At 45.5% G+C, this 13,807-nt stretch overlaps 1 pseudogene; it reads left to right on the top strand.

Moving 5' to 3' along the window:
* The first annotated feature begins 5,161 nt into the window (after positions 1-5,161).
* Positions 5,162-5,264, top strand: LOC130335934 (U2 spliceosomal RNA; annotated as a pseudogene).
* Positions 5,265-13,807: the final 8,543 nt, after the last annotated feature.

Genomic DNA, 13,807 nt, shown 5'->3' with positions numbered 1-13,807 from the left:
TGCTGCTCACAACTAATGTTGTAATATAGTGTCTCCATCTGCTGGTGGTATTGAATAAGCAATAGTGCAATGATAGGGTCTGAAAAAGAAGAAAAATAAGAAGCAGCAGCATAGGAAAGAAGGAAAACATGGAGAGAAGAAAAAAAGAAGGTAAAAATGAGGTGAAAACATGTTTAAAAAAGTATTTCCATCTCTCTCTCTCTCTATATGTATATACATATATATATATATATATATATATATATATATATATATATTTAAAAGAAAAAAAAATTATATATATATACATATAGAGAGAGAGAGAGAGAGAGAGATAAATATATATAGAGATAGGTGGGTGGATAGATAGATAGATAGATAGATAGATAGACATACATACACACATACACACATACACACATACATACATACATACATACATATGTGTGTATTGTTAGAGTTGCAAACATGGGTGCACTTGACAAACTCAGTGCGGCTATTCCCCATTGAAAGATTGTTGCACCCAGGACCCTTAGCACTGGGATATGCTACTCAATACCACTGGCATGGCCAGGTGTAAACAACATCTGACCTTTGTTGTGTATGTAACCATGGAGATTGTGATGTCGCCTAGGCCCACCAAAGAACAGCCTTGTCAGAAGCAGCACTGCCATGAGCAGAAGTAGCAGCACCATAGGTTGTCAAATAAGTTGGATTTAACCAAGACAAGTGAGTCCAATAGGATGCAGGTATGTCCTCTATCCTTACAGCTTCCCGTGGCTGTTGGTTTTATACCGTTTGGGGACAGCCAAGGAGGCGTCAGCAGGCAACACAGGTAAGTGTGTGCTTGTATGTGTGTGTGTGTGTGTGTGTGTGTGTGTGTTTCCTATGCAGATCCTAAACCTAGTATCAAATGCAAGTAGGAGGAGTAAGAAGGGTTCCTGCCAAAGCCAGGTTATGGATTGCATTTAAAAATGGTCCATCAGAGTGAAATGGACTCCCATCTTCCTGCTTAGCAATAATGATATGGGTTTAGGGTCTGCTGTGTGTACTGGTGGGTGACTGCCACCCAGCCAGAGTGTGTATGGGAGGCTGCCAGCCAGCCTCCCTTCCTACAAGTAGTGATGGTGCATGTGAAGGGGACAGCGTTGGTTCCTCCCCTTTCACAGTTATCACTTCTCATCCTTCCTTTTGGCTGGTATCAAATGTGGTGTCTGTTTATATCAGTTTAATATCTGATATGTCCCCTATCTGGTAGCATATATTAAGTGCACCACCAGGTTTCAGTGTTGGAAAGAAAGATTACCTGTTTATTTGCTGCTGCAGCTGCTTGCTGGCTAGTCCAGTGGGTCCCTACTGCAGGCAAAAGACAATAGGTGGTGCCTAGGTGGATAGGACATCAGCTATGAGGCATTTGTTTGTACAAACTGCTGCTCACAACTAATGTTGTAATATAGTGTCTCCATCTGCTGGTGGTATTGAATAAGCAATAGTGCAATGATAGGGTCTGAAAAAGAAGAAAAATAAGAAGCAGCAGCATATGAAAAAAGGAGGAAAGAAGGAAAACATGGAGAGAAGAAAAAAAAGAAGGTAAAAATGAGGTGAAAACATGTTTAAGAAAGTATTTCCATCTCTCTCTCTCTCTCTATATGTATATATATATATATATATATATATATATATTTAAAAGAAAAAAAAATTATATATATACATATAGAGAGAGAGAGATAAATATATATAGAGATAGATGGGTGGATAGATAGATAGATAGATAGATAGAGAGATACACATACACACATACACACATACATACATACATAGATATGTGTGTATTGTTGGAGTTGCAAACATGGGTGCACTTGACAAACTCAGTGCGGCTATTCCCCATTGAAAGATTGTTGCACCCAGGACCCTTAGCACTGTGATATGCTACTCAATACCACTGGCATGGCCAGGTGTAAACAACATCTGACCTTTGTTGTGTATGTAACCATGGAGATTGTGATGTCGCCTAGGCTCACCAAAGAACAGCCTTGTCAGAAGCAGCACTGCCATGAGCAGAAGTAGCAGCACCATAGGTTGTCAAATAAGTTGGATTTAACTAAGACAAGTGAGTCCAATAGGATGCAGGTATGTCCTCTATCCTTACAGCTTCCTATGGCTGTTGGTTTTATACCGTTTGGGGACAGCCAAGGAGGCGTCAGCAGGCAACACAGGTAAGTGTGTGCTTGTGTGTGTGTGTGTGTTTCCTATGCAGATCCTAAACCCAGTATCAAATGCAAGTAGGAGGAGTAAGAAGGGTTCCTGCCAAAGCCAGGTTATGGATTGCATTTAAAAATGGTCCATCAGAGTGAAATGGACTCCCATCTTCCTGCTTAGCAATAATGATATGGGTTTAGGGTCTGCTGTGTGTACTGGTGGGTGACTGCCACCCAGCCAGAGTGTGTATGGGAGGCTGCCAGCCAGCCTCCCTTCCTATAAGTAGTGATGGTGCATGTGAAGGGGACAGCGTTGGTTCCTCCCCTTTCACAGTTATCACTTCTCATCCTTCCTTTTGGCTGGTATCAAATGTGGTGTCTGTTTATATCAGTTTAATATCTGATATGTCCCCTATCTGATAGCAGATATTAAGTGCACCACCAGGTTTCAGTGTTGGAAAGAAAGGTTATCTGTTTATTTGCTGCAGCTGCAGCTGCTTGCTGGCTAGTCCAGTGGGCCCCTACTGCAGGCAAAAGACAATAGGTGGTGCCTATGTGCCTAGGTGGATAGGACATCAGCTATGAGGCATTTGTTTGTACAAACTGCTGCTCACAACTAATGTTGTAATATAGTGTCTCCATCTGCTGGTGGTATTGAATAAGCAATAGTGCAATGATAGGGTTTGAAAAAGAAGAAAAATAAGAAGCAGCAGCATAGGAAAGAAGGAAAACATGGAGAGAAGAAAAAAAGAAGGTAAAAATGAGGTGAAAACATGTTTAAAAAAGTATTTCCATCTCTCTCTCTCTCTATATGTATATACATATATATATATATATATACATATAGAGAGAGAGAGAGATAAATATATATAGAGATAGTTGGGTGGATAGATAGATAGATAGATACACATACATACATACATACATACATACATACATACATACGTGTGTATTGTTGGAGTTGCAAACATGGGTGCACTTGACAAACTCAGTGCGGCTATTCCCCATTGAAAGATTGTTGCACCCAGGACCCTTAGCACTGGGATATGCTACTCAATACCACTGGCATGGCCAGGTGTAAACAACATCTGACCTTTGTTGTGTATGTAACCATGGAGATTGTGATGTCGCCTAGGCCCACCAAAGAACAGCCTTGTCAGAAGCAGCACTGCCATGAGCAGAAGTAGCAGCACCATAGGTTGTCAAATAAGTTGGATTTAACCAAGACAAGTGAGTCCAATAGGATGCAGGTATGTCCTCTATCCTTACAGCTTCCCGTGGCTGTTGGTTTTATACCGTTTGGGGACAGCCAAGGAGGCGTCAGCAGGCAACACAGGTAAGTGTGTGCTTGTGTGTGTGTGTGTGTTTCCTATGCAGATCCTAAACCCAGTATCAAATGCAAGTAGGAGGAGTAAGAAGGGTTCCTGCCAAAGCCAGGTTATGGATTGCATTTAAAAATGGTCCATCAGAGTGAAATGGACTCCCATCTTCCTGCTTAGCAATAATGATATGGGTTTAGGGTCTGCTGTGTGTACTGGTGGGTGACTGCCACCCAGCCAGAGTGTGTATGGGAGGCTGCCAGCCAGCCTCCCTTCCTACAAGTAGTGATGGTGCATGTGAAGGGGACAGCGTTGGTTCCTCCCCTTTCACAGTTATCACTTCTCATCCTTCCTTTTGGCTGGTATCAAATGTGGTGTCTGTTTATATCAGTTTAATATCTGATATGTCCCCTATCTGGTAGCATATATTAAGTGCACCACCAGGTTTCAGTGTTGGAAAGAAAGATTACCTGTTTATTTGCTGCTGCTGCAGCTGCTTGCTGGCTAGTCCAGTGGGTCCCTACTGCAGGCAAAAGACAATAGGTGGTGCCTATGTGCCTAGGTGGATAGGACATCAGCTATGAGGCATTTGTTTGTACAAACTGCTGCTCACAACTAATGTTGTAATATAGTGTCTCCATCTGCTGGTGGTATTGAATAAGCAATAGTGCAATGATAGGGTCTGAAAAAGAAGAAAAATAAGAAGCAGCAGCATAGGAAAAAAGGAGGAAAGAAGGTAAAAATTAGGTGAAAACATGTTTAAAAAAGTATTTCCATCTCTCTCTCTCTATATGTATATACATATATATATATATATATTTAAAAGAAAGAAAAAAATAATATATATATATATATATATACATATAGAGAGAGAGAGAGATAAATATATATAGAGATAGATGGGTGGATAGATAGATAGATAGACAGACATACATACATATGTGTGTATTGTTGGAGTTGCAAACATGGGTGCACTTGACAAACTCAGTGCGGCTATTCCCCATTGAAAGATTGTTGCATCCAGGACCCTTAGCACTGTGATATGCTACTCAATACCACTGGCATGGCCAGGTGTAAACAACATCTGACCTTTGTTGTGTATGTAACCATGGAGATTGTGATGTCGCCTAGGCCCACCAAAGAACAGCCTTGTCAGAAGCAGCACTGCCATGAGCAGAAGCAGCAGCACCATAGGTTGTCAAATAAGCTGGATTTAACCAAGACAAGTGAGTCCAATAGGATGCAGGTATGTCCTCTATCCTTACAGCTTCCCGTGGCTGTTGGTTTTATACCGTTTGGGGACAGCCAAGGAGGCGTCAGCAGGCAACACAGGTAATTGTGTGCTTGTGTGTGTGTGTGTGTGTGTGTGTGTTTCCTATGCAGATCCTAAACCCAGTATCAAATGCAAGTAGGAGGAGTAAGAAGGGTTCCTGCCAAAGCCAGGTTATGGATTGCATTTAAAAATGGTCCATCAGAGTGAAATGGACTCCCATCTTCCTGCTTAGCAATAATGATATGGGTTTAGGGTCTGCTGTGTGTACTGGTGGGTGACTGCCACCCAGCCAGAGTGTGTATGGGAGGCTGCCAGCCAGCCTCCCTTCCTACAAGTAGTGATGGTGCATGTGAAGGGGACAGCGTTGGTTCCTCCCCTTTCACAGTTATCACTTCTCATCTTTCCTTTTGGTTGGTATCAAATGTAGTGTCTGTTTATATCAGTTTAATATCTGATATGTCCCCTATCTGGTAGCATATATTAAGTGCACCACCAGGTTTCAGTGTTGGAAAGAAAGATTACCTGTTTATTTACTACTGCTGCAGCTGCTTTCTGGCTAGTCCAGTGGGCCCCTACTGCAGGCAAAAGACAATAGGTGGTGCCGCTTGTGTCTGGCCCCTGTTGGAGCGACCAGGCACAGGACTGCTGCTGCTGCTGCTGCTGAATGTCCTCTTTAATTGAATAAGCTCAGCAACCAGCACACCTGTGCAGGTTGGACATGACATGATAGGTAGAAGTCTTTCAGGTAGTGGGTGTTGAATCTTGTATGATGAGGTTTCTAGGAGGGGGTGTGTTATGCAGATTAGGGTGGATGGAGAGAGATCTGAGAAAGCCGTATGCTTTGGTGAGTCCTGGTTGGTATGGGTTTGTTGAGGTGTTCATGAGAAAGTTTGGTTTGATAGGTGTGAGACAGGATGTGTTAAAGGAGAAGAAGAGTATGGTGAAGTGTATTAGGGTGAAGGATGTTCAGTGTAATATTAATATGGTGAGAGAATAGAATGTGAGTAAAGTGTGGAAGAGTTTGGAGACAGATGGTATGACTAATAGACAGAGAGAGATTGTATGGCAGAGTTTGCATGGTGCATTGCCAGTGAGAGAGGTACAGAAGAGTCGGGGGATTGGAAGAAGTGAGAGATGTCCGAGAGAGGGTTGTGGAGGGAATGAGATTATTATGCATTTGTTTTGGAATTGTGATAGAGCGCAAGAAGTGTGGAAGGGAATTGGTCCGTTGGCTAAAGAATTTATGGGGGTAAGAAAGTGGTCTTTTGAAGTGATTATGTTTGGTCTGGGGGTGGTAGGTGGGAGGAAGGAGAGAATGTTATATGTGTTGTTAGCAATAATTAAGGAGGTATTGTGGGATGTTAGGAATTTGTATATACCGTATTTATCGTCGTATAACACGCACTTTTTAGGCTAAAATTTTTAGCCTAAAGTCTATGTGCGTGTTATACGCCGATACCACCCCAGGAAAGGCAGGGGGAGAGAGGCCGTCGCTGCCCGCTTCTCTCCCCCTGCCTTCCCTGGGGTCTAGAGCCCTGCTGCCGGCCCTTCTCACCCCCTGGCTATCAGCGCCGCTGCCCGTTCTGTCCCCCTGACTATCGGTACCGGCGAGAGAAGGGGCAGCGGCACCCATTGCCTCCCCCCATCCCCGGTGGCATAATTACCTGGGTCGGGTCCGCGTTGCTGCAGGCCTCCGGCGTGCGTCCCCTTCGTCGTTGCTATGCGCTGCACGGCGCGGCGCATGACGTCAGTGCGCCGCGCCATTCATAGCAACGACGCAGGGGCTGCACGCCGGAGGCCTGCAGCAGCGCGGACCCGACCCAGGTAATTATGCCACCGGGGATGGGGGGAGGCAATGGGGCAGTGGCACCGGCAATGGGTGCCGCTGCCCCTTCTCTCCCCCTGGCTATCGGCGCCGGCAATGGGGCGCCGGTACCGATAGTCAGGGGGACAGAACGGGCAGCGGCGCCGATAGCCAGGGGGAGAGAAGGGCCGGCAGCAGGGCTCTAGACCCCAGGAAAGGCAGGGGGAGAGAAGCGGGCAGCGACGGCCTCTCTCGCCCTGCATTTCCTGGGGGTGTATCGGGGTATACACGCGCACACACGCACCCTCATTTTACCATGGATATTTGGGTAAACAACTTTTTTTACCCAAATATCCTTGGTAAAATGAGGGTGCGTGTTATAGGCCGGTGCGTGGTATACCCCGATAAATACGGTATTTAAGAAGAAGGATGTGTCGGTTGAAGAGTGTATGAGAATGATATTAGATAGATTGCATACTGTATATTTGTGGGATAAGAAGAGATTTGGAGAGGATGATGCGGAGGGGACTTGGAAGTTTTTAAAATGGAGACACGTTGTGAGGGTATGAGGGTGGTGTGTTGTTATGCTATGTACTTTGTTTTGGGGTGTATTTTGTTATATGTTGATAAAGTAACCTAATGATGAGTTTGGTGAATTGTGACTAAGTTCAGTAAATCTGAGAGGCAAACGTGAAGTAAACCTGAACGATTAAGTTTTAATTCAAACCTGAAGGTTTAAAAAAAAAAAAAAAAAAAAAAAAGTCTGTTTTTATCAGTTTAACCCCTTCAGGACGGAGCCCATTTTGGCCTTAAGGACCGGAGCGTTTTTTGCACATCTGACCACTGTCACTTTAAACATTAATAACTCTGGAATGCTTTTAGTTATCATTCTGATTCCGAGATTGTTTTTTCGTGACATATTATACTTTAACATAGTGGTAAATTTTTGTCGATACTTGCATCCTTTCTTGGTGAAAAATCCGTAAATTTGATGAAAAATTTGAAAATTTTGCATTTTTCTAACTTTGAAGCTCTCTGCTTGTAAGGAAAATGGATATTACGAATACATTTTTTTTTGGTTCACATATACAATATGTCTACTTTATGTTTGCATCATAAAATTTACGTGTTTTTACTTTTGGAAGACACCAGAGGGCTTCAACGGTCAGCAGCAATTTTCCGATTTTTCACAAAATTTTCAAACTCAGTATTTTTCAGGGACCAGTTCACGTTTGAAGTGGATTTGAAGGGTCTTCATATTAGAAATACCCCATAAATTACCCCATTATAAAAACTACACCCCCCAAAGTATTCAAAATGACATTCAGTCAGCGTTTTAACCCTTTAGGTGTTTCATTTTTTACACTCACATGTTCTTGTAGACCCAATTTTAGAATTTTTACAAGGGGTAAAAGGACAAAATTTTTACTTGTATTTGTAGCCCAATTACTCTCGAGTAAGGACATACCTCATATGTCTATGTAAAGTGTTCAGCGGGCGCAGTAGAGGGCTCAGAAGGGAAGGAGCGACAAGGGGATTTTGGAGAGTACGTTTTTCTGAAATGGTTTTTGGGGGGCATGTTACCTTTAGGAAGCCCTTATGGTGCCAGAACAGCAAAAAAAAAAAACACATGGCATACCATTTTGGAAACTAGACCCCTCGGGGAATGTAACATGGGATAAAGTGAACCTTAATACCCCACAGGTGTTTCACGACTTTTGCAAATGTAAAAAAAAAAAAAAAAATTTTTACCTAAAATGCTTGTTTTCCCGAAAAAATTTTATTTTTAAAAAGGGTAATAGCAGAAAACACCCCTAAAAATTTGAAGCCCAATTTCTCCCGATTCAGAAAACACCCCATATGGGGGTGAAAAGTGCTCTGCTGGCGCACTACAGGTCTCGGAAGAGAAGGAGTCACATTTGGCTTTTTGAACGCAAATTTTTCTCTGGGGGCATGCCGCATTTAGGAAGCCCCTATGGTGCCAGGACAGCAAAAAACCCCCCACATGGCATACCATTTTGGAAACTAGACCCCTCGGGGAACGTAACAAGGGGTTAAGTGAACCTTTATACCCCACAGGTGTTTCACGACTTTTGCATATGTAAAAAAAAAAATTTTTTTTTTACCTAAAATGCTTGTTTTCCCAAAAATTTTACATTTTTAAAAAGGGTAAAAGCAGAAAATACCCCCCAAAATTTGTAACCCAATTTCTCCCAAGTACGGCGATACCCCATATGTGACCCTTAACTGTTGCCTTGAAATACGACAGGGCTCCAAAGTGAGAGCGCCATGCGCATTTGAGGCCTAAATTAGGGATTGCTTAGGGGTGGACATAGGGGTATTCTACGCCAGTGATTCCCAAACAGGGTGCCTCCAGCTGTTGCAAAACTCCCAGCATGCCTGGACAGTCAACGGCTGTCCGACAATACTGGGAGTTGTTTTGCAACAGCTGGAGGCTCCGTTCTGGAAACAGTGGCGTACCAGACGTTTTTCATTTTTATTGGGGAGGGGGGGGGGGGGGCTGTGTAGGGGTATGTGTATACGTAGTGTTTTTTACTTTTTATTTTATTTTTTGTGGTAGTGTAGTGTAGTGTTTTTAGGGTACAGTCACACGGGCGGGGGTTCACAGTAGTTTCTCGCTGGCAATTTGAGCTGCAGCAGAAAGTTTGCGGCAGCTCAAATTTGCAGCCAGATACTTACTGTAATCCTCCGCCCATGTGAGTGTACCCTGTACGTTCACATTGGGGGGGACATCCAGCTGTTGCATAACTACAACTCCCAGCATGCCCGTTGGCTGTCGGTGACTGCTGAGAGTTGCAGTTTTGCAACAACTGTAGGCACACTGGTTATGTATCACTGAGTTTGTGACCTAACTCAGTGTTTCACAACCAGTGTGCCTCCAGCTGTTGCAAAACTACAACTCCCAGCATGTACGGTGCATGGTGTACGGTGACTGCTGAGAGTTGTAGTTTGCAACAGCTGGAGGCACACCGGTCGTGAAACACTGAGTTAGGTAAAAAAAAACTCTGAGTTTCACAACCAGTGTGCCTTCAGCTGTTGCAAAACTACAACTCTCAGCAGTCACCGACAGCCAACGGGCATGCTGGGAGTTGTAGTTATGCAACCAGCAGATGCACCACTACAACTCCCAACATGCACTTTAGCTGTTTGTGCAACCTGGGAGTTGTAGTTATACAACAGCTGAAGGTACACTTTTCCATAGAAAGAATGTGCCTCCAGCTGTTGCAAAACCATAAGTCCCAGCATGCCCATAAGGGAATGCTGGGAGTTGTGGTGGTCTGCCTCCTGCTGTTGCATAACTACAGCTCCCAGCATGCCCTTTTTGCATGCTGGGAGCTGTTGCTAAGCAACAGCAGGAGGCTGTCACTCACCTCCAATGATCCAGACGCTGCAGGTCAGTCCCGCCGCCGCAGCTGCTCCTGGGGCCCCGATCCCAACAGGGGCGCCGGGGATCGGGGTCCCCAGCACCCGGGGTGCACGTCCCGCACCCGCTCACGTCCTCCGGAAGAGGGGCGGAGTGGGTGCGGGAGTGACACCCGCAGCAGGCGCCCTGATTGGTCGGCCGGTAATCCGGCCGACGAATCAGGGCGATCGTGAGGTGGCACCAGTGCCACATCACCCCTGCAGGCTCTGGCTGTTCGGGGCCGTCAGAGACGGCCCCGAACAGCCAGATATTCCGGGTCATCGGGTCACTGGAGACCCGATTGACCCGGAATTGCCGCAGATCGCTGGACTGAATTGTCCAGCGATCTGCGGCGATCGCCGACATGGGGGGGCATAATGACCCCCCTGGGCGATATGCCGGGATGTCTGCTGAACGATTTCAGCAGGCATCCGGCTCCAGTCCCCAACCGGCTAGCGGTGGGGGCCGGAATTCCCACGGGCGTATGGATACGCCCTCGGTCCTTAAGGACTCGGGATGCAGGGCGTATCCATACGCCCTATGTCCTGAAGAGGTTAATATCTGATCTGTCACCTATCTGATACCATAGATTAAGTGCACCACCAGGTTTCAGTGTTGGAAAGAAAGATTACCTGTTTATTTGCTGCTTCAGCTGCTTGCTGGCTAGTCCAGTGGGCCCTTACTGCAGGCAAAAGACAATAGGTGGTGCCGCTTGTGTCTGGCCCCTGTTGGAGCGACCAGGCACAGGACTGCTGCTGCTGCTGCTGAATGTCCTCTTTAATGGAATAAGCTCAGCAACCAGCACACCTGTGCAGGTTGGACATGACATGATAGGTAGCTGTCTTTCAGGTAGTGGGTGCTGAATCTTGTTAATTGACATGGGGGTGTCATTGCTGTTGATTGACCATGCATTGGTACTGTGGTATTGGAATAATAAAAACAAATGTTGCCAGCCAGCCATCCATTGCAATAATGGATAGGACATCAGCTATGAGGCATTTGTTTGTACAAACTGCTGCTCACAACTAATGTTGTAATATAGTGTCTCCATCTGCTGGTGGTATTGAATAAGCAATAGTGCAATGATAGGGTCTGAAAAAGAAGAAAAATAAGAATCAGCAGCATAGGAAAAAAGGAGGAAAGAAGGAAAACATGGAGAGAAGAAAAAAAAGAAGGTAAAAAAAGGTGAAAACATGTTTAAAAACGTGTTTCCATCTCTCTCTCTCTCTCTCTCTCTCTCTCTATATATATATATATATATATATATCAATATATATCTATCTATCTATATATATATATATATATATATATATATATATATATATAAAATTTAGATGAAGGGGAGCACCTTGCTCAAGGATTCCAGATCCGTGTGGGTGCACAGCTTCAGGAACAGACCAATTCCCAAGTAATATCAAAAGCAAAGTAGAAGCGGCACTCCAAAATATAAATAAAGCGTGGATTTATTCACACATCTGTGCAGAAAGCGACGTTTCGGCTCGACAATAGAGCCTTTCTCAAGCATGCTTGAGCAAGGCTCTATTGTCGAGCCGAAACGTCGCTTTCCTCACAGATGTGTGAATAAATCCACGCTTTATTGATATTTTGGAGTGCCGCTTCTACTTTGCTTTTGATATATATATATATATATATATATATATATAAAAGAAAAAAATATATATATCTAGAGAGAGAGAGAGAAAGATAAATATATATATAGAGATAGATAGATAGATACACATACATACACATAGGCGTGCACACGGGGTGTGCCGGGTGTGCCCAGGCACACCTTAATCCAGTGGCGTTGCGACCCGGGTGCGGCCCGCACCGGGTGACACCAAGACGCTCCGCAGCACCCCCCATCTGTGCCCGACCGTCCTTCACCAGCCCAGACCTCCGCCCCCCCCCGTCAGGCGCACCGCACAGCGCTGCCTCCTGCTCCTGTTTGTGCCCCGCTCCGCTCTGGCTCACCTTCAGTTGGTTCGGTCATGTGACGGCACGTTACTGCCGTCACATGACCTTCAGGACGTCACGCTGTATTCAAGGACGCCGGCCCCAGAGCGTGACGTGACGGTACGCGGTTCGCAGGATTACCGCGCTGAGTGAGTGAATGTTATTTCAACCTGCCTACTGGGTCTGGGGGGATAGGGTTAATCTGGGAGGTACTTCATTCCTACAGGGGGGGAGAGGGGGTTAAACTGGGGGGTTCTACCATCCTACTGGGGGGAGGGGGTAATCAGGGGGTACTACCTTCTAACAGGGTGGGGGGATAGGGTTAATCTGGGGGGTACTGCATTCCTACAGGTGGGGAGGGGGTTAATCTGGTGCCCCGAGTAGGCAGGTAGTACCCCCAGATTAACCCCCTCCCCCCAGTAGGATAGTAGTACCCCCAGATTAACCCCCCCCCCCCAGTAAGAAGGTAGTACCCTCATATTAACCCCCTATTCCTGCCAGTAGGAAGGTAGCACCCTCAGATGCTGGTGGCCTCCATGTCTATTTTGCTTTTGTAGGGAACTGTACTGCACCTAATGTGGCGAATTATACTGCACCTAATGTGGGAACTATACTGTACCTAATGTGGGAACTATACTGCACCTAATGTGGGGGAACATACTGCACCTAATGTGGGAACTGTACTGCCAACCTAATGTGGGGGAACTATACTGCACCTAATGTGGGGAACTATACTGCACCTAATGTGGGGAACTATACTGCACCTAATGTGGGGGAACTATACTGCACCTAATGTGGGGGAACTATACTGCACCTAATGTGGGGAACTATACTGCCAACCTAATGTGGGGAACTATACTGCCAACCTAATGTGGTGGGACTTATACTGCACCTAGTCTGGCGGGACTTATACTGCACCTAATGTGGGGGAACTATACTGCACCTAATGTGGGGGAACTATAGTAACTGTGTGCGTATATATATATATATATATATATATATATATACACGTGCGCAGCGTGAGTTTGTGCTTTAGGGTGCACACCCTAATGCAATAGGCTGCGCACGCCTATGTACATACATACATACATATGTGTGTATTGATGGAGTTGCAAACAACATGGGTGCACTTGACAAACTCAGCACAGCTATTCCCCATTGTAAGATTGTTGCATGCAGGACCCTTAGCACTGTGATATGCTACTCAATACCGTTGGCGTGGCCAGGTGTAAATAACATCTCACCTTTGTTGTGTAAGTAACCATGGAGATTGTGATGTCGCCTAGGCCCACCAAAGAACAGCCTTGTCAGAAGCAGAGCCAGACATGAGAGCAAGCAAGCGAGCCAGAAATGAGTGCAAGCTAGCGAGCCAGATATGAACGCGAGCAAGACATGAGAGCAAGCGAGCGAGCCAGATATGCGAGCGAGCGAGACATATAAGTGAGCGAGCCAGACAAGTGAGCAAGAGAGCGAGTCAGATATGAGAACGAGCTAGCCAGATATGCGAGCGAGCAAGCCAGATAAGAGAGCGAGCCAGACAAAAGAGCAAGCGAGTAAGCCAGATATGAGAGAAAGCGAGCGAGCCAGATATGAGAACGAGCGAGCCAGTTATGATAGCATGCAAGCAAGCCAGATATGCGAGCGAGCCAGACAAGAGAGAAAGCGAGCCAGATATGATAGCAAGCGAGCAAGCCAGATATGAGAGCGAGCCAGATAAGAGAGCGAACCAGACAAGAGAGAAAGCAAGCGAGACAGATATGAGAGCGAGCGAGCCAGATATGAGAGCGAGCCAGACATGAAAGCAAGCCAGATATGAGAGCGAGCGAGCTAGACATGAGAGCAAGCGAGCGAGCC

This window comes from Hyla sarda, unplaced genomic scaffold, assembly GCF_029499605.1.
Source record: "Hyla sarda isolate aHylSar1 unplaced genomic scaffold, aHylSar1.hap1 scaffold_463, whole genome shotgun sequence".
NCBI lineage: Eukaryota > Metazoa > Chordata > Amphibia > Anura > Hylidae > Hyla > Hyla sarda.
This window is presented reverse-complemented; position numbering and strand designations above follow the sequence as displayed.